At 40.8% G+C, this 27536-nt stretch overlaps 2 long non-coding RNA genes across 2 annotated transcripts; both read right to left on the bottom strand.

Annotated features, from left to right (window-relative positions):
- Nucleotides 1-3060: 3060 nt before the first annotated feature.
- On the bottom strand, nucleotides 3061-7179 carry LOC139434236 (uncharacterized). The gene is made up of 2 exons (XR_011643619.1): nucleotides 6478-7179; nucleotides 3061-5862 (listed from the first exon to the last, which is right to left on the bottom strand). It is a non-coding gene; the product is annotated as an uncharacterized lncRNA (long non-coding RNA).
- Nucleotides 7180-21531: 14352 nt separating this feature from the next.
- Nucleotides 21532-22339, bottom strand: LOC139434300 (uncharacterized). The gene is made up of 3 exons (XR_011643658.1): nucleotides 22228-22339; nucleotides 21778-21833; nucleotides 21532-21665 (listed from the first exon to the last, which is right to left on the bottom strand). It is a non-coding gene; the product is annotated as an uncharacterized lncRNA (long non-coding RNA).
- Between the last annotated feature and the right edge of the window lie 5197 nt (nucleotides 22340-27536).

Below are 27536 nucleotides of genomic sequence, written 5' to 3'. Positions count from 1 at the left end.
CCAGACGTTACCGGTGATCCCATACTGGTCTGACCCACATCAATGTTGCTATGGTCGTTATCGCCTATGTATAGATTAAATGTAGATGTACCTATGGATGTCAATAGTGGCGTCAAAGGTTGCTTACGTTTTTCCGGGTCTGAGTTTTGGGCGCGATGTCTATGTAAAATGTGCCACACGGGTCGGCGCCGGATACATACATACAGACAACAAAATAAAATAAATGTGGTTCGCCCTGCTTTCCCCATGTACCTCTTAGATACCTCGATTTTGGCTGACATGCTGTGTGCTGAAATGGATACATAAATATAGGACTAGTCCTAACACAACTATCATGGCAAGTATGCAGAGGAACCATTCTATGATTGTCCAGGCTCTCCAGTAGCATTCACATTGCTCACGGTTGCGTTGTCGTCTCTCCAGGCGAGCCCTCATCACGAGGGGGAAATGTTCCATGGAGTGTGTGAGTGTATTCTCTCGGTCGATTTCGTGACACGGACCGTCAGACTTCGCACACTGATAACACAAACGAGGAACCAGAGAGCATATGGAACCGCTCAGCTGGCACTCGCTCGTGACACCTTGTGTGTAGTGTGTTTTGGTGTATGTAGTGCAAGTGTGGTGCTGGTGGTGACTAGGACACGTCACTTGTTGTCATCTGTTGGTGACTTGGACACGTCACTTGTTGTCATCTGTTGGTGACTTGGACACGTCACTTGTTGTCATCTGTTGGTGACTTGGACACGTCACTTGTTGTCATCTGTTGGTGACTTGGACATCACTTGTTGTCATCTGTTGGTGACTGGACATCACTTGTTGTCATCTGTTGGTGACTACTTGTTGTCATCTGTTGGTGACTGGACATCATTGTTCATGTTGGTGACTTGGAATCACTTTTGTCATCTGTTGGTGTGGACATCACTTGTCATCTGTTGGTGACTGGACATCACTTGTTGTCACTGTGGTGAGGACAGTCACTTGTTGTCATCTGTTGGTGACTTGGACATGTCACTTGTTGTCATGTGTTGGTGACTTGGACATCACTTGTTGTCATCTGTTGGTGACTTGGACATGTCACTTGTTGTCATCTGTTGGTGACTCGGACATCACTTGTTGTCATCTGTTGGTGACTTGGACATGTCACTTGTTGTCATCTGTTGGTGACTTGGACATGTCACTTGTTGTCATCTGTTTCTATCGTTTCTCCTTTCCTGTGACCACGACCTTGCAGTGGCTGGCGTGGACCCATGTAGCTCTCTCGGCGACCTTGACCGCTGTCTGGGTGACGAGAAGCACCTGGTAGGGACCTGCCAACGATTGGATTTCCAGCTCTTTCTCCGGAAATCCTTGACCAGCACGAAGTCGCCCGGTTGAAGGCGGTGAAGCGGACCAGTGGCAGTCGCTAAAGTGGATGATAGGTTAACACAATATGACAACATAGCATCCTCACACACAGTTGTGGAGGGAGGAGGACATCCTGGAGCCTTGAGTCCAATCTGGATTAGCATAGGATTTCAAATGGGCTGAGTTGACTCCGTGTTCTTTTCCGCATCCTCATGTACATCAGCACAATGGGCAGAGCTTGTGTCCATGACAGACCTGTGTCTGCACAGCATTTTGCTAGTTTGTAATTTTGCATGATGCAGATTAGCATGCTTCACAGTGCTTTTGAGCTGTTACTGTGAACCCCCTTGTGAACCACTCCTGATTTATAGACTCTAACATCCCCCCTTTTGACACATGATCCCACCCATGTGTCAACTTAGCGAAATGAGGGAAAAAATGTCTGGGAAGACATGGATTGGAATTTGGGCCAACCCAAAAAACAGCCCCAGCAGCCTTCCATTGAGCTTTCTCAACTGGCGTAGCTAGCTGCTGCATGGAAGTTAGTGATGACATTTTGTCAGTAAAGGAGGAGACAGGGATTTTAACAAATGAGTGTGCGTGAGGTGCGAGAGGAATCAGAGCAGCTGCCTTTGCGGCTGAGTCAGCAGACGCATTTCCTAGGGAAACTGGGTCTGTACTGCTTGCGTGTGCGGCACATTTACAGACTGCAACCTCAGATGGGAGCAGAATGGCGTCTAGTAAGCCTGCAACCAGTACATGGTTAAGTACTGGTTTGCCATCAGATTTCAGAAATTGTCTACACTTCCAAATAGCCCCAAAATCGTGTACTACCCCGAAAGCATATCGTGAGTCAGTGTAAATAGTCACGGTTTTGCCTTCTGCAAACGTGCAGGCTTCAGTTAGTGCGATGAGCTCTGCTGCCTGTGCTGAGAGGTGACATGGAAGCGGTCCAGAACGGAGTACAGCAGAATCTGAAACAACAGAAAAAAACAAAAACAAAAAAAACACAAAAAAAAAACAAACAAATAAATTAGTGCCCCCTTGGTCGCGAGAGGCAGACCCATCAACATACAAAATGAGGTCAGCGTTGGTCAGAGGAACGTCTTTTAAGTCCAAACAATAAAAACCTGTCTGTCTTTAAGTCCGGTCTACAGTAGGTGTGCACACAATGGAAATTACGTCAACCGTCTTCAGGCAATATTCAAACTAAATGAAGTCTCTCCTTTTGAAACATCATGTGTTGAAATAAACACCTGTAGTTAAAAAAAAAACAAATTGCCTAATATTTTTGTTGTGGAATCAATTAATTTCTTTCTTTAAAGGCAAAAACATGAAAAAGCTAAGAGAAAAACCCTATTGATACAATATTATTTGGAGCAACTTAATTTATAAATAGTTGTCAACTTAAAAACATGTGTTCATGTTCAACATGTGGTAATTAAGTACATACAATTTAAGATTAGATTTAAATCATACGGTAAAACAAGTTGGAACTTTTGGAGTAATCAACTTAAAAACGTGTGTTTATGCTACCAATTATTAAGTGAGTGGTAATTGAAAACACCTCTGATTGCAGAGGAAAAGCCTTCTCCCCTAACCCAAATAACTTTGTTGCTTTACCAACATTTCAATAGAAGTTGTCTTAACTCAATAACCATCGATGCAACCTATTGCCTTGATTTTCTTTGTTAAGCCAAGGCATTTGTTGTTAGAGTGTACGTAGACTGGGCCTCCCATATAACCTGGCTGAGCCGATATAAAAACCAATCAGCAAATAACTTTTCAATACATTATTGATTACTATTTTTTAGGTCCTTTTAGGTTGGAAGTGAACATAAGTCATAGGTACATGGTGTACTTTTCCTTCACTTCATGTATTAATACCTTTAGTTACTTCACAGATGTGGATGAATGATGTGAAATATAATCAAGTGTTAAATCAGACTTTAGTTCCACCTGGAGTGAATCCACAAGCTACCCTGCAGAATACAAAGCCATTCAAACTAGCTGCACCTTCACCAGCTTTGAGAACACTTTCATGATCAATCATTATAAAACATATCACATATATTATTCTGAAATGGACCAATCTGCACAACGACTACTTTTACTGTCTTTACTTTCACTATATTCTGATAATACTTTTCTACTTTTACTTGAAGAACATTTTGAATGCAGGACTGTTACTGTAACACTCTGGTATTTCTACTTTTACTCAAGTACAAGATCTGAGTACTTATTCCTTTACTCAAATACAATATCTGAGTACTTCTAATTTCACTACAATATCTGAGTACTTATTCCACTTCTGGTAGTGTATTAGTCTGAATTGTAGCTACAAAATCACACAGAGCTGCATAAAAATAGAATAATATGTACACGTGTGTACAATGATTTGTAGGTAATTTTGACTACTCAAGACACCTCACTTATACATCTTCAAAGTATTGGCTTTCAGAATATTAAACTTGTTTCGGCAAATTCAGATGATAAATACAACTTTGAAGCTTGTAACGGCATAATTACAAGCAGAGAACGGACTAAGGTAACATCACAGCAAGCATAACGACAGCCGTGTGTTATGAACACATACGCAAGAATGACATCATCTGTTGCTTAGTGACTTTTTTAACATTTAGCCTTAACACAAACGTGTGAATGTGTAAGGTTTACCATTATATTCAAATGTGAACAAAAATTGACTGTCTTTGTGTACCGGAACACTGGAAAAAATGCATTTGAGACATCTATGGCAGTAAAAATGTTGCAGAGGCTGGAACTTGGGAAATAATCAGATAAGAATTCCGGACGAGCGTGCATGCACAGCTGCATTTACATCGTAAATCCTGGACAAATCTCCACTCGTCAGGAGGTTTGTCTCTGATCTTTTTGACAGGAAACACTGGAATCGTTACACGGAATAATGACCCCTTGTTTAAGCAGAGAGGTAAACACTGGCCATCAACAGCTTCACGTTTCAATGAGTACGGTACGTGAACGTGGACATTAACCCTACGTCATATCTGTGAGCTGCCCAGAGTGAGTATGGCACATCTGAAAGCGCGGCAGGAAGCTCAGAGATATGAGAATTACCTTATCCTCAACCAACAGCAATGTGCGCAGAACGGCTACGTTCGTGCACATTTTCCTTTGATACACGTCACGTGACATAGAGTACATGACATATTCTGTGTGTGTAGGTGCCCAATCAGTGACTGACTCCCAATCTTTAACGATTGGACCCAAATCCCTCCATTTATCAGTGGGGCCCCCTGGCTAGTGAAATGTGTGGACCGCCCCTGGGATTTGACACAGCTGGTTGTGTCTTGTGTGTGTGTGAGTCTAACAGAGATAGTGCTACCCAGCGAATTCCAATACATTTTTAAATATGAGCTCATCATTCACACATTCTAACAGTAAAACTCTCATCATAGCATTTACACGGATCTTTCAACCACGTTAGCAGTACAATGCAAAATGAGAAGTTTCCACACAGCAGGTGGAAAACCACGTTGACCAGTCAAACGCAACAACTCCTGAAAATCAGGATATGTCAGCAGCCCATTGATACACATTCACCAGTTCTTTATCATCAAATGACACTTTTTGAACCATCGTAGGAGATGGCTGTCGGACTTTAAGACCCTCATTTGTGGAAAAATGAGGTCCAAGCCGAACCGGAGAACCAGATCTCTGCCCAGTAAATGTATTGGGCAGACAGATGATAAAATAACTGTTTTTTACTGATGTGGGAAATGGATTACTGTCAACACCGTTATCTCCACTCTGAAGTGGTACAGAAACTTCTCCTTTTCATAAACCCAGCACATGAATAAATCTATCACTAAATTTGCATTCAGGCAAATCTACCCTTTTTTACCACAGAATGTGTAGCCCCAGAATCAACCAAAAATGTGTGGGACATTTCTTAACGCAAACATTCACTGTCATATTTCAAATATGTACCCTTTTTAATTACAGACATGTCCTCTAATTCTTCTAATTTCTCAATAGCATGTATGATGCGTGTGTGTGTGTGTGTCACTTCCCTGGTTTGATGCTGCTGGCTGAATTTCCATCTCGCTCGATTGGGCCCCTTCCCTGCTGTCCCCCTCTGCCTCCACTCCAGTGTTCTGTGAGCAGTCCCATAATCCAATGTTCAACACTTCCACACTTGGAAACATCTTTCTTCAAATGAACGTCTTGCTTCTTGTCCTCTGCCTCTGAAAACCTCCTCTGCCTCTCCCTCGGTATTGTGAGCGGCCAGCATTTTGTTTAGCTTGCGCTGTGTCTGTGAGTCCGTTGAGAAAGGCATTACTGAGGTTTGTTTCCCAAACACCTGCTTGGTCTCCTAGGGCATCGGGTTTGTTTATCCCGCTGTTGTCGAGCTTGGAGTTGACGCTGACTGCATGGCTGGGGCTTGTAGTGGAGGTGGTTGAGGTGTTCCAACCAGATTGCCAGGGTTGTACGCCGGAGGAGGGAAGGGATACCCAGTCGAGGAGAGGTCATTCAGGCCTGCAATGGAAGGACACAGAGATGTCTGGGGTTTACATGTCTTTTGGAAATAATGTATTTCTTTTCTTCACATTCATTTTCAACCTTAATATTTTATTTAATCCCCAAGGCCAACTGCCTTTTTTTTACTCCCCAGTATTATAAACACTTTCTATGAGTGTCCAGTTTTTCCAAGTCTTTTACTTTAATTGTACTCTTCTTTTTCATCCCATCTCCATACTCTTGTAATTTATCTCTTAGGTTTTTGATTTTTAATTTACTCAAAGAACCTCCCTTAGGAAATCCGAACATTTCCGTCCATATATTTAATTTAGCCAGACTTTCTTCACCATATTTTGCTCGCATGACATCAACTATCGGACCCTCAGGAGGCTGTACATACCCCCCCCCCTGCTTTGCCCCCATAGCAAAGTCTTTTAAAGTGTCACCAAAACACTCCGTGTCACCAAAACACTATTAAAGTGTCACCAAAACACTCCGTGTCACCAAAACACTATTTTTCATCCGTCGATGCTAGATATGCCAAATATCTCTGTTTTCGAGCAGTCCCTCTCCTGATGTCATGGAGTTTTAATTACGTTTAACTTTAAACAATTTAGACTTTGCACATCTCACCGAGTATTGAAAGCCCTTTGAGTTCGTTGGATCTCGTGAAGTCAATCGGTTCCACCCCTCGCGCTGGTCCCCTCGTCCCGTACGTTTTATGTCGGGGTAGAGGAGGATCCAAGATCCCGGAGCTAGCAGCCACCAGCGTCCAGAGGTTTCCCCGATCAAACATACAGAGATCCTGCCGACAACGCCATTTGTTATGGAAATCTAGGGCCCAAACACAGCTGGAGAGTACAAGTCAAATGAACAATACAAATAAATGGTGAATCAAGCAAAGCTGTCTTTTGGTTATTTATTTGAAGCTTCAAATACACGATACAATAATATAAATATGTCACAAGTCGCACAGAGTATAAAATAGTCTGCGCGAGAGTGCGCAGAACAATGGAAAAGCAAAGGTTATATAGAAAAGGAGTGGGAAAGAGAACAATCTGGGTTCACACAGTCAGATTGTTGATGAGACACCCAGTGGCCTTGAGTAGATAGCATAACGGTTCTCAGAGCAGGGAAGTTCGTGATGTGTCTGACTGTGTATGAGTCTCCCAGTCTGCTGAAACAGCTGTGGCCTTGCAGAGACTGGGAAACTCATAAGAGAATATAATAGAATAATAATGGTAAAAGCACAACAAGAGGAAATAAGAAGCATTTGGTTTAAACATATGAAAGACATAATAAGGATAATAATAAGGATGATAATAATAAAAATTCCCACTACAAAGGCCTTAGGGTATGGGAACAGTTGACCTTTGTTAGGTTGGAGGAAGTTCAGAGAAGGCCTTAGGGTATAAGAACAGTTAACCTTTGTTAGTTAACTAATCCTAAGGATTCAAGGAATCATGAGACGATGACGTTTAAACATATACAAGTATAGCTTTCAGAGAGGCAGAACATGTGATATCGTGTGTTAGCTAATGTAAGAAGATGGGGCGAACCAGGCGGAGTCAACGGCTGCTGACTCATTGCCTAGGGTTCGCTCAGAAGTGAAACCGGCCAATGGAGAACTACCAACTCACTGTCTAGGGCTCGCCCAGAAGTGAAATCGCCGATAACAAATAGCTAGGGAGGAGCAACCTACACAACTCCTCCCACAGAATTTGTATGTAAGCTGTTCCAATGTTCATACTCTGCGCTGTCTTCTGACTGACTGTCCTGATACGTCTATCACACAGTAGTAGAATTCAGCCCGGAGTACTCTGTATTTTGTACTGTTGCAGAGTACTCTGTATTTTGTATTGTTGCTTTTACCATTAAACTCAGCTTATTGCTTATCTCATAACTCGGTGTTCGAGTCCTTTCCTTGAAAAGACTACTCATCAAACGATCTGTGCGGAGCAGATTCGAACCTTCAACCACGCCACTGGGTGGTGCTCCAACAGCGCATGAAGTGACAAAAACTTTCAACATGTCTCCATTAAGGCCCATTGTAAACTCCGGCTAATCTTTCATCACAGCAGCAGCCGCACACCTTTAGTTAATCTGCCAAATTATTATTTATTATAAAATGTCATTATTGACCCCAAAGTACAGAAAAAGCAGATTCAGACGCTCGTTAGGGTCCTGACATGCTGCACATGTTGACAGTTCACCGATATCTGCTACGGTTCTTCAACAAAACGTTCACATGTAAGAGGTTTATCTCTCATTCAGAACAATGGAAAGGCTCTGATTACTGCACATCACCATGGAAACCTTTGATCTCTGGGCTCAAGCACAGGTGTTTCATAACGTTGTTAGCTCAAACATAAACACCTGTGTCATGGAACACGATGATGTCATAACTCCAACTGACATGCTCAGAACGCCACCAAACATCACATGATGGTAAACACTGGCCCTGAACAGCTCTATGTCAAATCTGATGTTACATAATGTGGTGTTACCATGGAAACGCATCCCTCGCCATAAAACACGATGTCGCTGTAACTCCAATGGACACGGTCCAATCTTACCCCAATCTTCCCTTGTATATCACCTCTCCATGCCTCAACAGCTCTAAGCCAAATATGAGATCTCACCATATGCTGTTTCCATGGAAACGCATCCCTTGCCATAAAACACGATGTCGCTGGTCCGATCGTCCCCCAAACTTCGCTTGTATATCACCGGTCCATGCCTCAACAGCTCTACGCAAAATCTGAAATCTCAACATAGGCTTTTTTCCAGCTGTAGGTGTGTGTGGTACAGTGTGTAGGTGTCTGTGTGTGTTGTACAGTGTGTAGATGCGGCGGACAGACGGGTCTCAGTTGGTTTGATGTTCTATACATACTTTTAATACTTAAATACAACTTTTGGCCCGTAATTTCAATTTCAATTCCCCATTTCAGCGACCAGAGATCAGACATTAGTCTTTTAATCCTAGATATATTCTTTAGGTGATAGTAGGCTGATTTAGTAACTGTTTTAATGTGACTGTTGAAACTCAGGTCAGAGTCCATGACTACACCTAGATTTCTGGCTTTATCTGTTGTTTTGAACATTGCAGACTGAAGCTCAGCGCTAACTTTTATACGTTCTGACTTGGCTCCAAAAACCATTACCTCAGTTTTATCTTTGTTGGAGAAAGTTCTGACACATCCAGTCATTGATTTGTTCAATGCACTTAATCAGTGTTTGAATTGGAGCATAGTCTCCTGGTGAAATTGTTACGTACATTTGTGTGTCATCTGCATAGCTATGGTAACTTATTTTGTTGTTTTTCATTATCTGAGCCACTGGTAGCATGTAGATGTTAAAGAGAAGAGGCCCCAAGATGGAGCCTTGAAGAACCCCACATGTCATATTTGTCAACTCAGATGTGTATTTACCTATAGAAACAACGTTTTTTCTGTCCTTTAGGTAGGATTCAAACCAATTTAGAACTGTTTCCGAAAGTCCCACCCAGTTTTCCAGTCGGTCTAGTAATATGCTGTGGTCAACAGTGTCAAACGCAGCACTGAGATCTAATAATACTAACACTGAAGTTCTGCCACTGTCTGTGTTTAAGTGGATGTCATTAAAGACCTTTACAAGAGCATTCTCATTGCTGTGGTTTGGACAAAAGCCTGACTGGAACACATCGAAACAGTTATTTAAATGTCAGAAGTTACTCAACTGTTGAAAAACAACTTTTTCAATGATTTTACATAGAAATGACAGGTTTGATATGGGCCTGTAATTGTTCATTACTGAAGCATCTAGATTATTCTTTTTTAAGAGCGGTTTAATGACTGCAGTTTTCAGGGCCTGTGGAAAAAGACCTGAGTGAAGAGATTTGTTTACTCTATGAAGTAGATCTGAGGCCATGCAACGAAAAACATCTTTGAAAAATCCTGTTGGAATAATATCAAGGCAGCAGGTGGAGGATTTCAGAAGTTGAATAATGTCCTCTAGGTTTTTATCATTAATCTGATGGAATTGTGTCATGGTTTTTGAATTAATTTTAAGTGGACACAGAGACAAAACATTTGCTGTACCTGATACAGAGGTACTGACTGCTTGTCTAATTTTCTGAATTTTGTCAGTGCAGAAGGAGGCAAATTCATTGCAGGCCCTGGTGGATAGAAATTCAGAGGCTACTGACACTGGGGGGTTAGTTAGTCTGTCGACGGTAGCAAACAAGTTACGTGCGTTGTTTTTGTTTTTGGTAATGATGTCAGAGAAGAAAGACTGTCGTGCGTTTTTCAATTCAAAATTATAAAGGCCAAGTCTCTCTTTATAGATTTCAAAGTGAACCTGGAGATTTGTTTTTCGCCACCTACGTTCAGCTTTTCGACACTCTTTTTTCTGTTCTCATGGTCATGGCCTTTCTCCATGGAAATATTTTCTTGCCAATCACTTAATTTACCTTAGTTAGAGCAATTGCATCTATAACATTTTTATTTTTGAATTAAAATGATCTACTAGCTCATTTACTGAGATATTAGCAAGTGTGGAAGAAAAATTCTGAGTAATCATTTCCCTAGTATTTTCAGTTAAATATCGCTTTGTGGTTTTTTGTGAACAGAAATAGATCTCTCAAATAAAACACAGGAATGATCAGAGAATGCAACATCAGTCACCACAACCTTAGAGATATTCAGACCCTTTGAGATAATTAAGTCCAGAGTGTGCCCCTTATTGTGCGTGGGCTCCGTCACATGCTGAGGCTGCGGCCCCACGAGGACGAAAACGGCTAAACGCATAGGATTAACGCAAACGCAATCGCAAACGGCTTCCGTCCACATGCAATAATTATCCGGATAGTGTCTGTCCACACGAGACCGCTCCGTTTAGCTCCAACCGCTGGAGAAGCTGCAGTACATATGCAGGAGCCTCTACGTGGCGCTGTAACTTCCTCCACAAAAGCAGCAAAGAAGCATGGTTGTCATGGTTGCCCTTCTGTTTATTCTCCGCGGTGGGGGCCGAGGGAACCGGGCAGAGTTTTTCGCCAGTCAGCGTGTATTAAAGTTGAAATCTTCCGGACAAAATTATAAAAGTGCCGGTCAAAGGTCTTCTTTGTTATTTATTGAGCTTTAAAACAAATGAATAACGACTCTATATATTATAATAATAAAATACACGGAGCCTCTCTTTTTCCTCCCTCTCTTCAGACAGCGTCAGTGTCTGTCTCATGCAGCAGCTCATCCAGTAATCAGTGACCCGACCGACTGTAAAAATAAACATATTTATAACTAGTTTAGGGAGTTTGAGAGGTAATTAAAATAGCTAAGGGTGATGATCTGACTTGAAGTGTGTGTTTTGCTGCAGCGGGAGGAGCTGCAGGTGAGCAGAGCTGCGTGTCTCCGGACGTCAATAGCGTCCGGAGCACGATAGCAACTCTGCGATCCGCCATTGTTGTTGTTGGTGGCGAAACACTTCAGCACTGGCGCGGGGTAAGCGGAGGTGAGCAGAAGAGGTGGGGAGAGGCGGGGCTATTACGCAATCACTATCAGTGATCTGAAAATGTCCGTATAGGGCGCACACACGGAGCCGTTTGACCCCCCAGAGAGTGGCGTATGCATTTCTATCCACCTTGGGACCCGTTGTCGTTTCCTCAGTCGTTTAGTGCCGTATTCGGTCGTCCTCGTGTGGCCGAACGGTCTATATGACACTAAACAGTAACGCAAACGACCGAATTCGTCCTCGTGGGGCCGCAGCCTGAGTCAGTCCATAGCTATCAAGAACACAAAACAGTTATTTAGCCCCTCTGTCCTGGGGGTTGTCAACATGGATGTTAAAATCACCAACAATGACTAGACGGTCAAAGTCAATACAGTAATCAAAATAGCTTGCACAGTATTTGGGTGGTCTATAGATATTTAGGAACAGAGCTCGAGAGGAGCATTTCAGCTGAAGGGCCACATATTCAAAAGAAGCAAAGTTCCCATAAGATGTCTTCCTGCATTGAAGGGAATCACTGAACAAAATAGCAACTCCACCCACTTTCTTATGCATTCTTTCCTGACTCATAAAACTAAAGTTGGGAGGGGTTGATTCGATAAGAACAGCTGCACTGTTATTTTGTTCAATCCAAGTTTCCGTTAAAAACATAAAATCGAGATTGTGCTCAGTGATAAAATCATTGATTCAAAATGTTATTCCTGCCAAAGACCTGACATTTAATAAAGCTAGTTTAAGTTCGTTAAACACACTATCAGTCAGGTGTTTTGTAACAAGCTGTGGCTGACATGGAATCACTGCTAAATTAGATAAACTCACACAAACGTTTGAGCGCTTCCTGTATCTAAGATGATTCACCGCTCTTAATCTATTACCTATCAACACAGATATCGGCAAAGCTACAGGCAGGCGGGGCCCCAGCATGTCCTGGAAAGAGTTGAGAGTGCCATACGCCCTTGAGCCTGGACCCGGCACATATCAGTAGAGTTTGTTGCGTTTTGTACACACACATCCTTATCAGGCTTCGGAAACTGCAGATGCTTTCTTGAAGGGAGGGGAGGTGGTTGACGTGGGCACGGTGATGGAGATGGTGCGCGTCTCTGCTTTGGTGATTTTGGTGGCCGTTGTTGAAGGGTGGGGGTAAAGGACATGCTGCCAGGGGGGGGAGGTGGTTGACGTATAGGCACGGTGATGAAGAGAGGGGAGGTGGTTGACGTGGGCACGGTGATGGAGATGGTGCGCGTCTCTACGGTGATTTTGGTGGCCGTCGTTGAGGAGCGGGGGTAAAGGACATGCTGCCAACCCTGCGTATCGCCTTAGTTTTGTCTTTGAACTCCAGGAAGGAATTGGTGCCAACCCTCTGTATCTCCTTCGTGTGTTCAGCGATCTCCAGGAGGGTGGGCGAGGGTGAAAGGGTGAACGGAGAGTAGAGAGTCTGGCTCCTGGTACCCAGAGATGATCTTCAGGCCTCCCCAGGCTCCTCCATCTTCTTCCTGTAGCTGTTCTTTCCATCCCTGATTTTCCACCTCAGCTCCATCACAATCCTATACTGTGACATTGTGATGACATTTTAATGACATATGTACAATGTTTTTATGACATAATAAACTGTCACTTTTAAAAATGGTCTGGCGTACAGTAATGTTGGATCTTTTCATTTTTTTTAGGTTGACATCTTGTGACATACTATAGTATAGTATAATGACTTTTAATGTTATAGACACTATGACATTTTAGTGACATTTGTATGGTATATTAGACCTTATGACCTATACTATGGAATTTCGATGACACATTTTTTCTATAACGATACAGTATTCTTTTTACATTCTTCAAAGTATGGCATAGATTAATATAGGATAGTTTTGAAATGTTGAAGAGGACTGAAGAGAAATGTTGAAGAAGACTTTTATGACATACTATACTAAGACATTTTAGTAAATACTGTCCCATGACATTTTATTAATATACTATACTATGAATTGTTGTTCCCCAAATATAATGAATGAATATCCAGGGGGGGGGGAAGAGAAGAAACTGAACTGCATAACTAAAAGATAAAAGGGCTCCCTAGCTAATTCTAAACACCTGGTAGATAAGTTTCTTACAGAAGAAAGTGGCAAGTGACCAAAACAAAAAGTCACAATCGAACAAATTGCCTTACAATTTCAAGAACACTAGTCAAACTAGTCACATGTCTCACACAGAGACAAAACACCACACTGTTCACAAGGTGGCATGTAACAGACATACTATGACCTTTTTATGACATACTTCTATGACTTTTTGGTACATATTATGCTCATATTTTATTAATGTACTCTGCAACTTCTACAGGAGCACCGTTGAGAGTCTCCCAGCCTGGTATGGCAGCTGCACCGCCCCAACCGTACCCTACAGAGGGTGATGAAAACTGCTCAGCACATCACCAGGACTGAGCTGCCATCCATGGAGGACCTCTAAATCAAGCTTCTTGTGAAGAAGGCTCACAAGATCATAAAAAAAAAATCACCACGGCAACAAACTGCTCTGTCTGCTGCAGTTTGGCAGACAGTACCGCAACATCCAGACAAAGGGACAGTTTTATACCACAGGCAATAAGACTGCTTCTGAGATCTGTGAAGTATTGCAGATTACATACTGGTTTTTCATGGTGTTTATTTGTACATCTTTCGGTACCACTTTACAATAAAACTACCCTTATAAAGGGTTTACGAATAGTTTGTAATTCATTTATTAATTAGGTTGTGAAAATAATTAATAAGCTTTTATAAGATATGAGATAAACAGGTGTGACCGGTTGCTTGCCAAATAGTGAGCCCACATGCATCTGTACTGCTAAGCCGTATATTGGCTACTTAGCTTACTTCGTCTTCTTCATCAGCCAGCATCCTTGGTATCTGTTGTTCAAAGAGTTGATTCTCCCCCCATCCATCTTGAAGTTTCTTGGCATCTCTTATGACCTTCTATGAATGAGTTAATAACATTATAACTGCCAAAAGGGAGCCTTGTAAAGTGTGAAACACATCACCATCTATTGATGAGTCACTAACATTTATAACTACTGAAAGGGTGCGTTGTTTTTAAGTTAAATACACATGTCCATTTATGAATGAGTTATAACATTTACACTTACCTAATACACATCTTTCACATGAAATGCAAAGTCAGATGCAACAGAACCAAGCAAAACATTTTATTCACACATGAAGAAAATTAGGACTCAAAATAATGACTATTTAGTATGACTGATACACATATTTAAACATAAAAGCTTTTCTGAGACATAAATGAAAGACTTGGTAAGAAAAAATGGCACTCAGACGGGATATATATAACCTTATCAATGCATAACGTTACCTACCTAATACAATATCTCTAAATTACAAGGATGACCTTATTTTACCAATCTCAAACAGAAGCCGTTTATTCTACAGTATTATCCCACTTAATGCTTGACACTTCTCTATTACGTTTTAACTTGGATGCTGCGATTAGCATCGTTAACCTAGATGTAGCTACCACTTGCTTACATGCTAACCCAAGCCTTAACATTCATTAACGTTAAATGACTCAAAACATAAATAAAGTACTCGAATTTCACTTACCACAAGACTGCATTCATGCACCGTCTGTTTTAACCGCAAAGCGAGTCACAATAGTCCGATATAAGCATGAAGAATAGTCAACAAGGCACCAGCACAATAAACACGGCCGAGTTCAAGTTGTGTTCCCCGGATGAGCTGAGCAGGCGGAGCTCCTGTAGCATCACGGAGCTAACAGCAGAGAGACAGGAAGCTAACAGCAGCAGTCACTGGACAGACCTGTCACTCAATGTGACCACGCCCTAATTTATGCATAACTTTAAGGCTTAATATAACTTAAACAAATTATAAATGGTTGTAACTCATTAATAAATGGTGATTTGTTTTACACTTTACAAGGCTCCCTTTTGTCAGTTATAAATGTTAGTAACTCAAAAATAAATGGTCATAAAGAGATGCCAAGAAACATCAAGATGGATGGGGGGAGAATCAACTCAGTGAATAACAGATACCAAGGATGCTGGCTGATGAAGAAGACAAAGTAAGCTAGGTAGCCAATATAAGACTTAGTCATCTTGCCAAATAGTGAGCCTGTGTTGATGTATGTTAGAACTGGTTTATAAATGGTTCTTAATGATTAATAAAGTGTTTACAACCTAATTAATAACCTAATTGTAAACCCTTTATGAATCCTTTATAAGGGTAGTCTTATTGTAAAGTGGTACCCATCTTTCTATTACACAATACACATATACATATTTTTATTGTTGAATACTTGATCCTGATTCAGACAACTGCAGACCGTTGCTTTGGATTCATGATGGCTAAACTGTCCTCAGTAAAGAAAAGAAAACAGTGTAAGACAGACGGGAAGTAAACACTAAAGGGAACAGCAGAAGAAGACTGACAGAAAGTAAACACTTACAGGAACACAGTATGGGCTCTGGCAGTGTTTAAAGACTGGTTAATGGAAAATATAATGTGAACAGACTTGGACAGTTACAGAAAACCTCGATATGTGCTGCTGTCCTTTTAAGTTACGTTGCTGTCGCTGCAGTACCAGACGCCTGGTACGCTGGGAGAATTTACGCTGTAGCTTTTGTGAATATGAAACATTTATAATTGGAATCAACACATTTGTCCATAAAAGGAAAATATAGGCAAACAGATGTCAATGGGGAAATTATATTTGGTTCAGCCACTTACTATTCTGTATATACAGTATTTACACCTTCAATTCCCATACAGTATGTGCGATGCCCTCTGATTCCCACATGGTGGCACCATCTTTCTGTCTCATACATTTCCAATGGAGGCCTCAGTATCTTTATTCAGCAGCACCAGTGTTCAGCTTTGACGTCTTCCCCCCCCTCCACCTTCACCTCCCCCGCTCACAGCTTCCCTCCGACACCTGGTCCACCTCAGAAGTGAAATATTATCTCCCTGTTTTATTCATACATGTAACGGTTGATTAAGGTCAAATGGGGAACTAAAATATGATAAAAGCATCTGTTGGGCTCGAATAGGATCTGTCACCCCAACCACAGCAATTGACCATAATCACACAATTATGAAGCGATGAGACACTTTGGCTTTATGGGGAGGGTGCTTTGCTAAAATGGCCCCACGTAAAACCCCATCTGTACAAATGGGCCTTGGATTTGAGCCAAAGCAGGGGCTAAAAGAGTCGATATATCAAGTCACGGCACATCTATCGCAGAGGGGAGCAGAGAGCGGCTGACAAAACGGTAAATCTGTCGGTGTCAAAGAAAAACATAATTTAAATACTTGTGGGCGCCATCATTTCTGTAGGTACAGAATTCCCTCATGTAATTTTGGTAGCAAATACAATTAACATGATTCATGAGCCAAATTAATCCGAAGCAGCTGATAACACAGTTTGCAGTTTATTCAAGTATTTATATGACAATTATTCATCCTAGCTGTCCTAACCCTGTATGTATACAGTCTGTATATATCCCTCAGTGTGTGGGAGTGTATGAACACATAAAATGGCTGTTTTATGTGTTCCATTTTTTTTTTCAAAGCTAACTTGATCCAGCCACTCCTGGTCCTTTCATCAGACGGGAAGCGAAAGAACGAGCAAGACCCATTGCTGGTATGATAACAACCTGGTACTAAGCACACAGGCATCTTGTTAATAGAAATGTATATACAGCATTTCGTGAATATTGGAAAAACTATATGCGAGTAGTTTGGAGTAATTTGTGACATGTAAATCGTTAAAAATGGTAATTTTCGATCATAAATCTATCGATTAGATTTATGATTCGAAAATGATTATATAATAAATATTAAAAGAAGTGAAGTGTACTATGACAACCAAACAATGTAACCTAAAACAAGAAACCAAGATAATTAGGATCAGAAATGTGTCTTCTGCTCAGAGATGTATTTATAGGAAAATCTGCCTTTCATTCAGCATATTCAGGCAGCAGCCTATTCACCAACAATTACACACATGAGCATATACTACAAGTGGCATAACGAGGTTGTGATTGGCCCCGGTCCAAATATTGTTTTGGGCCCCCCCCCATCGACCAAAACATAAGCGCACGCTGATGCGCTCACACACGCACGGACACGCACAACCACTCATAAGCGCCACTTGTAGGCTATCAAAAACAGCCTGCCCTGGCCTCAGACCACCACAGCCTGACAACGGCAGAGCGAACTAATCACACAATCACTAATTAATTAATTAATCGAGATTTCGAGGACGATGTATGACAAAAAAAACAGTCCAATTTCGTCAGTTTAGCCGTTACATCTCTTTGTTCTCTCTTCAGGTCATTGGACAGACAAATTACAAATACATATAGGTTGCTTGGTCACTTTGAAGACTGCGTGAAACGGTCAATGCCATTGGGGCCCACCAAAAAAAATCTATATATATTAAAAAATAATATTCTAAAAAAAACAAAAACTTTTTTTTTCATGGGCCCCTGGCCGGCTCTGGGCCCTGGCTGCACCGTCGATAGTTACACCACTGCATACTACAGTTTAAAAAAGCAGAAATAAAATCTGAGCTTTATTCTATGTTATGTACATATAGGTTCACCTGCTGATATAAAATTCACACTTAAAAGTATTTGCTTACAGAACAGTACAGTTTACAGAGAATACATAAAATCTGCTCCTTTTCATCAAACACTATTATGCTCTTTAAAGTTTTTTAGTAACATTATAATCCTGCTAGTAATCCCAATTTTTTTGAATATAAAATATGTATTGTATATGTAACTGTAAGGGAATACAATTTCCTATTTTGTATTCCTGTTCCATGTAATCCATTACTCCCCAAGCCTGGATATAACTCAACAGAGAATATTACAAGATACTTATTCTCTAATAAATCAACTAATGTTGCATTAATCAGCTGTATTCTGTGTGTGTGTGTGTGTGTGTGTGTGTGTGTGTGTGTGTGTGTGTGTGTGTGTGTGTGTGTGTGTGTGTGTGTGTGTGTGTGTGTGTGTGTGTGTGTGGGTGTGTGTGTGTGTGTGTGTGTGTGTGTGTGTGTGTGTGTGTGTGTGTGTGTGTGTGTGTGTGTGTGTGTGTGTGTGTGTGTGTCTGGATGTTGGGGAGCAGCAGGTTTCTTGTCTGCAGCTTCAGACAGTGCATCCATCAGCTCTGCCACCATCTGGTGCTCACACTGCGGTGCCGGCCCAGCTCAGAGCCATCTGCAGCCGCTTCATTTTCATCGCTCTGAGAAGTTTTACTTTGGACTCACAACAAGAAAAAGAATAGGAGCCACATAACGAGGCTCTGCTTGATACTGCAACCAGGGGTTTCCAAGGCACAAGCAGAGCATTTGATGTTCCTTCTGCACCATCAATAAGCAAACATACTCAGGTTGAGGGCAAAATATGTTTCTCAAGTAACCATGTTGTATGTATGGCCTTATTTAGTGTTGATATTCTCTTAGATCCGACATAACAAAATGTGATTACACAATTTATCCACAAGGGGGAGACAAAGGCCTAAAGATCTTTTGGATATTCAGAATTTTGAAAGTTAATTCTTCACATCAGCATGAGTGCAGGGTTACTTTTAAAATGTAATCTGTTACAATTACTAGTTGCCTTTAAAAACAATATAATCACTAAGTATACATTTTGTCTCATGTAATGTTACTCCTCAAGCCTGCACATAAATCCTCCTCCTGATGATCAATGAGAATGAGACCACATCACTGAAACAAGTGTGTTATCATTTTAGTTATGGAAGCATCTTAAAGTCAAAGTGTCTCTGGAGGCGCTAATGTCCCAGACTGTGTTGAATCAGATGTTAGACTGTAAAAATAGACACATGGGACAACACAGTGGAGAGTTCATATTAAAGAAGTATATATGTATTTATTTATAGAAGGACCATGCATACAAATTAGGGGTGTCAAGTTAACGCGTTAATAACGTTAAGCATCTCATCAAAGAGAAGAGATGCAATATGCCAGATTATAGCTAATAGCTCATTTCCATCTGTGGCAGGAGTTGCCACTCCTGCTGTTACTAGCAAAGAAAAAGTGCAGTGTAAGCACAACGTTCTTAGCCCTGGGGCCTGTACTAGTTAGTTTAATAGGTTTATTTTTCCACTACTTCCCCCCCCCTACCCGACTTGTAAAGCGACCTTGGGTTTCCTGAAAGGCGCTATAAAAATATGATATATTATTATTATTATTATTTACTACGAAGCTGGTTCAAGTTTAACCTGGATATGTTTGAGTTAGCCGGTTGGCCTAATCCAAAACATACGCGCTCTCGCTAAACTGTACTACGACGCGGGTTATCAAGTGGATCGCTCAAGCCAGCCGTGTCCTATCTAGTTAGGTGCGCGTTCACATGAAAGGGGTGGTATTTGGAGCATTCGACCAATCACAAACATGGAGAAGCGTACTGACAGCGCAGCCTCAATAGGCGCATTCCAACCCAGTCTCACGGCATTTCGTGTTCACCAACACGATTTTTAATCTATTGATTCGTGTTCACCAACACGATTTGACCCTTTTTTTCGTGTTGTACAGCACGATTTTAAAAGCAATGTATTTCTACTGGTAACGTGTTTCGTGCCTGCAGGCTGCAGCACAGGTTGTGGAAGACCGGAAGCTGTGTGGTTCATAAAAACATGTTCTTACTCAATATCAAGCCACAATTATTGCTTTTATTTTAAATCGTATAATTTCTGACTTTTGTTGCCGTCTGTGAGGAAAATAAATGGGGCTCAGAGCCTCAGGATACTGAAATCTGTATTTTTAAATATTTCTTTCCTTCTAATTTGTTATAATTTTCAAAATAACACACTGTTATTTACTCACCAATAACACACAATTATCCTTGCTTTTATGTATTGGTTTAATTCCATAATCTCGGGCTTTTTTGGCGTCCGTCAGGAACTGAATTTCAAAATAAAAATAACCGGAAACAGACGTAGGCCTATAAGGGACATTTCGAACATCATTGCGATTGTCAACATTTCTGAGTTTAGGATGGCCGAAGACACTACACTACCCATAATCCCCAGCTATCGTTTAGGACTACAGTCCTTACGCAGAGCGTCAAACAGCTGTGTGAAATGGAACGAAACCACGCCAGATTATCCAAAACTGGAATCGAACACCCCCCCAGAACTACACATGCTGGCCAGCGCCATATAGATAGAAGAGTTACGACACCGGAAGTCCAAAAACGGTTATCGTCACGTGGTTCATGTAGAAGAGGATCGTTCCCCGGAAGTTCATGGCGGGCAATGTGAATGCATTGATAACAGGAGATAGAACTACGATTTTTGTTAATTATTAGTGAATAAAGGTTTTGATTTGCAATATTTATACAACAAATCGATATGTGTATGTATTTACATCAATATGTTTTAAAAAATAAAATCGAATTTGCTAATATTAAGTGATAATATTAGGATTAGTGTGAACAACTAGTTTACATGTTACTAACAATGCCTTGTTAAAGAGCCTGTTGCTGTTTATTTATAGCTTTGAATTCTTTCAAACCAATATTATCTTCTTAAACTTGTATGGTAGTCAGGAGCATCACTTTCTAATGTTTATTGATACATTTAGAGGGAGGGGATCTAAAGTAATGCTTTAAAATTCAGATTGGATTCATTTCTACCATTTTCTTAAATTCATGGTAGTTTCAGTAATCCCCTGGTAATTGAGGACACAAGTTATCTAAATGACTAATGTCATCTTTATGGCTTTCAGAAAGGACAGGAGACCGACAGGTGACTATCAAAGGACTAGCAGCAGCAGTAGGACTAGCAGCATATGATAATGATGATGTTAAATGTGTTGTTTTAGGAACATCCATTGCAAATACATGGAATTCAATAAACATTGAATAGCATATCATGCAGTTTGTCGGTGCCTTTTCCTCCGTGTTGTCCTGGTTTGCTGTGCTGCCTCCTAGTCGCCACCATGGTTTGATGTGCTGCCTGGGGATGCTCAAATTGCTCAGAGAAAGGAGTACGAATGTACGGCTTCCCCACTGACACAGAGCAGAGGAAAAAATGGCTGGCTCAAGTCAGCAGGAGCAATTTCACGACCAACAGCAACAAAATATGTGATGTAATTATATACAAACACTGCATTTGCACTTTTTCACAAAACGAAAACCACACCATTGGGAAAGCTTAATGTTTTGTTTAATACAAAAAAACAGGGAAAGGCTTGAAAAACACTGAGAGTTGAGACTCAGGGTGCAGGGTGAGGGTCTCAGTGCAGGTATTCAGGCTCCATTGAATCCCCCTCTGGTTCTTGTGCTGAAAGAGGGAGTAACAGACAGGAGAAAGGGTTATACACACCTATATAGCACACCTATTGCCTTGGGGAGATAACGTGTTTACTTATATAAAACAGTAGTATTAAACGTACTTTGTGTTTTCACTCTCACTTAAGTGCCTCTCCCTTTGCCATCAATCCAGAATCAGCTGGGCTGCAACATTATACAGACAGGTAATAATCAACAGAATCACAAGGACACAATATGGCTCTGCTAAAAACACTCACTCTTACACGCACCAAAGTTATATTTATCTAATATTTAACTCCCTCCACCCCCGCATACAATCCCGTTTAGAAGCCCCTCTTCTCTAATTCAACATGTTGGACGAAATTACATTAAGAGAACGGAATTTACAATTAAAAGGCTGTTCAACGTGTGTTGCTAACTTGCTTCGGTATGCTAGCTTAATCTGTTATCTGTAAACGTTCCTTAAATCTACTAATTTAGGGATAATCCACTGACATCCTTTAATACACATGTTCATTTGAATCAGATGTACTGATAATATCCGCAATATAAATCTTTAAACTTCTTCTTACCTTTAAAAGTCCGTCACGAACGGTGTATTATGCTGCAACTCCACAGCTCTGCCAGCCTTGGCGCTAACTTCCGGGGAACGATTGAGAGGCTCCACGATCCGCCATTGCTGTAAAAAAGTGGTCCATTGGAGTGATTGGAGATGTCGTAACTCTTCTATTAAATAGCTCTGATGCTGGCTATTGTGTTTCGCAAAATGTTCTATGGGACGTCTCTACTGAACGTTTTCGTTTTTCCCACAATTAGAAGTTGCCAGTATTAAACACATTGGTGTTATCAAATGTAAAACATATAATTAATAAATGGGTGAAAATCACTTGTGTCCATAATGCGCAGCATTAATTTATACCCACATGACAGCTCATTGCTACTTTGTAATTCTACTCCACGACAATTCAGAGGTTAACCTGGTATTTTTACTCCACTGCATTTATTTGAGTTACTTTGCAGATTCTGATTAATTATGTGAAATATAAACAACCCTTAAATCAGACTTTAGTTACACCTGAGTAAAATTCAGGTAAGGTGATTGTCAAGTGCCAACAATCAGGAGAGATATTTGATAGCTGGTGCTTGAGAAGACTAAACATGTATCTGCAATTGACATGAATGGAAACAAGTAATAAAGTATATTCATTACTCGTTATTCTCTACTAATAGTTAATTAAAGACTGTATATTATGGCTATTTTGCACATCCCTTTCAAGATTTTCAAAGGTTTATTGACATATCATACACAACTACGGTGTAGTTATGCAATGAATGAAAAACTTGGGTCACAGGTTCCTCAACAGTGCATTACAAGACATCTATCAATATGTGTGTACCACCACCATTAAACTGTCATATTCTGCACATTTCTTATTCTATCTAAGAGTATAATTCATGTGTATAATATCAAATATAACACATAAAAACAATAATTCAATAACGTGCTTTAACCACTAGGAGGTGCACACAAGGTACACACAGCCATAACAACTTTGTATTATTAGTGTGTATGTACAACATCTGAAGATGTATAGTTTTATGCATGCTTTCATATCATTTTACAGCATATTGCTATACTATTTCAGACTCAGTATTTACATTAAAAAAAAATCAGTAATATCTTTAAAAACTACAGTCATTTTCTATCAGTTGTGCACCGTTATGGTGTAAATATAACCTATCTATGAATTAGATCAAATGTAAAAGTCAGCCGAATTAGTGTTGATACTGCAAGGAGACGTATTGTGTGAAGAGAAATTGAAGATGTTGTTTAATTGTTGATATATTTATGATCCACGTCAAGTATTCAGTTTCGGCGCCATTTCTTCCAGTTTTTCCAAAAGTCTTCTCATCAGGGCTCTCTAAATAAAGAACTACGGCAGATCTGTAATATGTAATGCAGCCGAACCGTGTATTACAATGCCGTTATGTGATGACTTTCAAAGAGAAAAGCAAGAGCACTCGGAATTAAGTATTATTTTATACTTTTAAAATGTTTTCCGGATTTCATATAATATAAACACCAACTCCCAGCATGCATTGCGGCTAACACATCCAATCAGAGAGCTTAAAACCATAGCTGAGGATCTTGGGTAATCGCTCGAAATGCCTACGTCTGTTTCCGGTTATATTTATTTTGAAATTCAGTTCCTGACGGACGCCAAAAAAGCCCGAGATTATGAAATCAAACCAATAAATAAAAGCAAGGATAATTGTGTGTTATTGGTGAGTAGATAACACTGTATTATTTTGAAAAGAATAACAAATTAGAAGGAAAAAAAGATTTAAAAAATACAGATTTCAGTATCCTGAGGCTCTGAGCCCCATTTATTTTCCTCACAGATGACAACAAAAGTCCGAAATTATACGATTTAAAATAAAAGCAATAACTGTGGCTTGATATTGAGTAAGAACATGTTTTTATGAACCACACAGCTTCTGGTCTTCCACGACCCGACCGGAGAAAAAGACGTGCTGCAGCCTGCAGGCACGAAACACGTTACCAGTAGAAATACATTGCTTTTAAAATCGTGCTGTGCAACACGAAAAAAAGGGGCAAATCGTGTTGGTGAACACGAATCAATAGATTAAAAGTCGTGTTGGTGAACACGAAATGCCGTGAGACTGGGTTGCGCATTCACACTGCGGTACTTTTCCCACAAAGGTTCATGCGAACTTAGTTCATGCGAACTCTTTAGTTCGCATGAACTAAGTACAGATCACGTTCACACCAGAAAAAGTCCCTGGGGGTGGATTAGGCAAATGAAGCCGCTGACGTCAATTCTTCTTCTTCTGCTTTGGGTTTACTGGCAGGCCGCAAACCACTTCACAGCGTATACTGCCGCCCAAAGTCCCCGGCCGGAAGTCCCCGGAGTTGGGGACTGGCTTCAGTAGAAGCTGCTGGGAGTCCCAGCAGCTTCTACTGAAGCCTTCCGAGTAAATCGCCAGAACGCCGACACCTCCTCATCTCCACCGCTCCCATGTTTTATTTTGTGTTGCCATAAGTTAGTCTCTCTGCGTTTCTGCGCTGGGCTAATGCTAATGCTAATAATGCTAATGCGAGGATAATAAAATGGCGGCTTCACAAAACTTTTTGGGAGTTTTACGGGGCGTGGTTTGCAATTCGCCCAGCCAATCAGGAATATAGCTCTTTTCTCAAAAAAGAGCCGCTCGAAAGTCCCTGCTCTCTAGCAGGGACTTTCGAGGGGGTAAAAAGGTTCGCATGAACTACTTTTAGTACCGGCTCTTTTTGGTGTGAACGCGATCATGAACTAAGTTCGCATGAACCTTTGTGGGAAAAGTACCGCAGTGTGAATGCGCCTATTGCGCCTATACTTCCTGAATGAAAAGTCAACTATAATATTAGACATATGAAGAAGTTAAACTTTAAACATCCATGACTTAAACACTTTATCCAGGATAAAAGCCACATAGCTGCACATGCAAGGTGAATACAGCTGGAAAAAGAAAAAGTGTTTGAATGCGTACATTAACAGGTTTATGATATCACTGCCCCGTCTAAAACACGATCTGACTTCAATTACATTTGTCTCGAGTGTTTCGTCAACTTATGTGTTGTTTAATGTGACACTGTGAGTGTTGCACGGCCAGATACGGCTCAGCTGACTCAGATAAGGAGATATATGATACATTATGATGTGATATGAATGATAATGGGACACATCGACGTCTGCATTCAGTGTACTTATGTTGTGGCAGATATTTAAGTAAGCTTTCTTAACGCTAATGTTATAATAGTCAGATTGCTCTGAAGATGGGAGGTGATATTCTATTCATGTTCACGTTCACACAGTCGGTGATTTTTGCAACGGCAGCTTTTCTGTATTTCCTTTCTCCTGTAATATGACTTGATCGCTTTAAACTCCACACACTGAGCTCTGATTGGTCAGCAGGCAGTGCTTTCACTGAGTTGAGCTCTTAGCCTGCAACCTAACCTGGTCCCGACCAGGTTAGCCGCTAAGCATATATTACCATGGAGATCTAGCCTGCTAAAAAGAGTAAGTTGAAAACAAAATAGATAACAACTTTTTGTTTGGGTTGTTATTTGACATTTAAATATTACATTCAATGAAATGTTTTCAATTTTGCGCTTCCTGTACTTGTGTTACCAAGTTCCTCCATCATGTACGATGGAGGAACTTGGGATTTACTTACAAAGTTAAGATGGTGTATATTTGACGTGCTTAAGAAGAAAATAATACACTTTGGGCAGTCACACGCTTGTAGAAATGTATGCAATCAGATTTAAGTTGACATGAGTTTTGTACATTAAATCAACATTTGTGAATATTTAGTGAACAGGGTTTGTTTCAGCTTTGCACTATTGGTCTTTGACTTCCAACCAGAAAAGACAGCATGTCCCTGTATCCCTTCACATCACAGCAGCAAGTACAACAATTATACTGGGAGTCAATCTTGGAAATGTATACCTTTTCTTTTATTATTTAAAAAACATGACTGCAAATCTGTGAGAACCTCAGAAAATGAGCAGAATATGTCCTCTTTAAAGTCTCATCTGGACAATTTGCTCTTTTCCCATTTGTATTGTGTTTCTGCTGCTTGATTTACTGTAAACACACACACACATACATCTCAAAAAGAAGTCTCTCAGTCTCAATGATGCCATTTGACATTCACACACACATGCTGTACCAAGCATCCTGCAGTATCTCCCTCAGCCGGCCAGGCCATGCTGCACGGCAAGCTTTAAATCAGTTGTTCAGCCTCGTCAGCATAGTGTTCCCACCCTCAAACATGAAGGCACTAAGAAATACTGGCCTGCGTGACACTCAGTCCACTCTAGCCGGCTTAATATGATTGTGGTTCGTTACCCATTACAACAGTGTGGAGGTGCTGTCATTAGGAATTCAGCCGGGCTGAAGCTCACCTTCCCTCCTTCAACCTATTAGGGGAAATAATGATAAGAATCCTGAAAAGCTCTGCGCTATAAATGGAAACCAAAGTGCTGGGCTCGACAGAACAGGAGCTCCTGACACAATTTGTGGAATTAAGTGAGCACACGACCGGTGACCCAAACCCTTGTGGGTAATGCAAGATCAGGCGGACGATTGGGTGATCTGTGAGCATTAGCAAACTCACTTTGTTGGCGCCTATGGTTGGCACGAGCTGGTGAATCAACAGCAGCAGGAACTGATGGAGAAACGAGGCTTTTTGGGGTTTTCCCTTTCCTGTAGTGTGTTCTACGGTTATTCCATTGGAATAATTTCAACCAATAAAATACTGGAATTATCAAAAAATACATCCCATTTCAAAAATTCTTATTTATTTATTGTAATTGTAAATGGAGCATTTGAGCATAAAACCACAAAACATAAATAATAGTTCAAATATAACGAGGGGACATTCTTTTAACCGTACACAGTGCGGTAGCTCTGATCACAGGTAAAAAGGTTCCAACATGTGGTTCACTGTAGAGAATCCGCTCTGCCCTCTCTGTGCCGCCCGGTTCCAGGATTTAGAACAACTACTGGTGTCCATCTGCACACCGGATTTAAAATGTGGCTTCGCTGTGACCCGTCTGTTGTCCGAGGCCTCTGGAGACGGAGGAGGAGAGGACGGCGTGCCAGGAAACACTGACAGTCCTCCACTAACACGTGCAGTGATGGTGCTTTACTGGTGGAAAAACTAAATCATTATGAAGAGTGTCAAGCGTTCAGTCATGAAGACGAATGTTCAGAGGTTTCTCATACCATTAGACTGATCACCTGACTCAATCTCTTAGTCATGGAATCATATACAATGTAACGATTTTCCTGATCAATACAATTGCCATTTATGA

This window comes from Pseudochaenichthys georgianus, chromosome 8 (genome assembly GCF_902827115.2).
Source record: "Pseudochaenichthys georgianus chromosome 8, fPseGeo1.2, whole genome shotgun sequence".
In the NCBI taxonomy this organism is placed as follows: Eukaryota; Metazoa; Chordata; class Actinopteri; order Perciformes; family Channichthyidae; genus Pseudochaenichthys; species Pseudochaenichthys georgianus.
The sequence above is the reverse complement of the archived record's forward strand: the minus strand, read 5'-3'. Positions and strand labels throughout refer to the sequence as shown.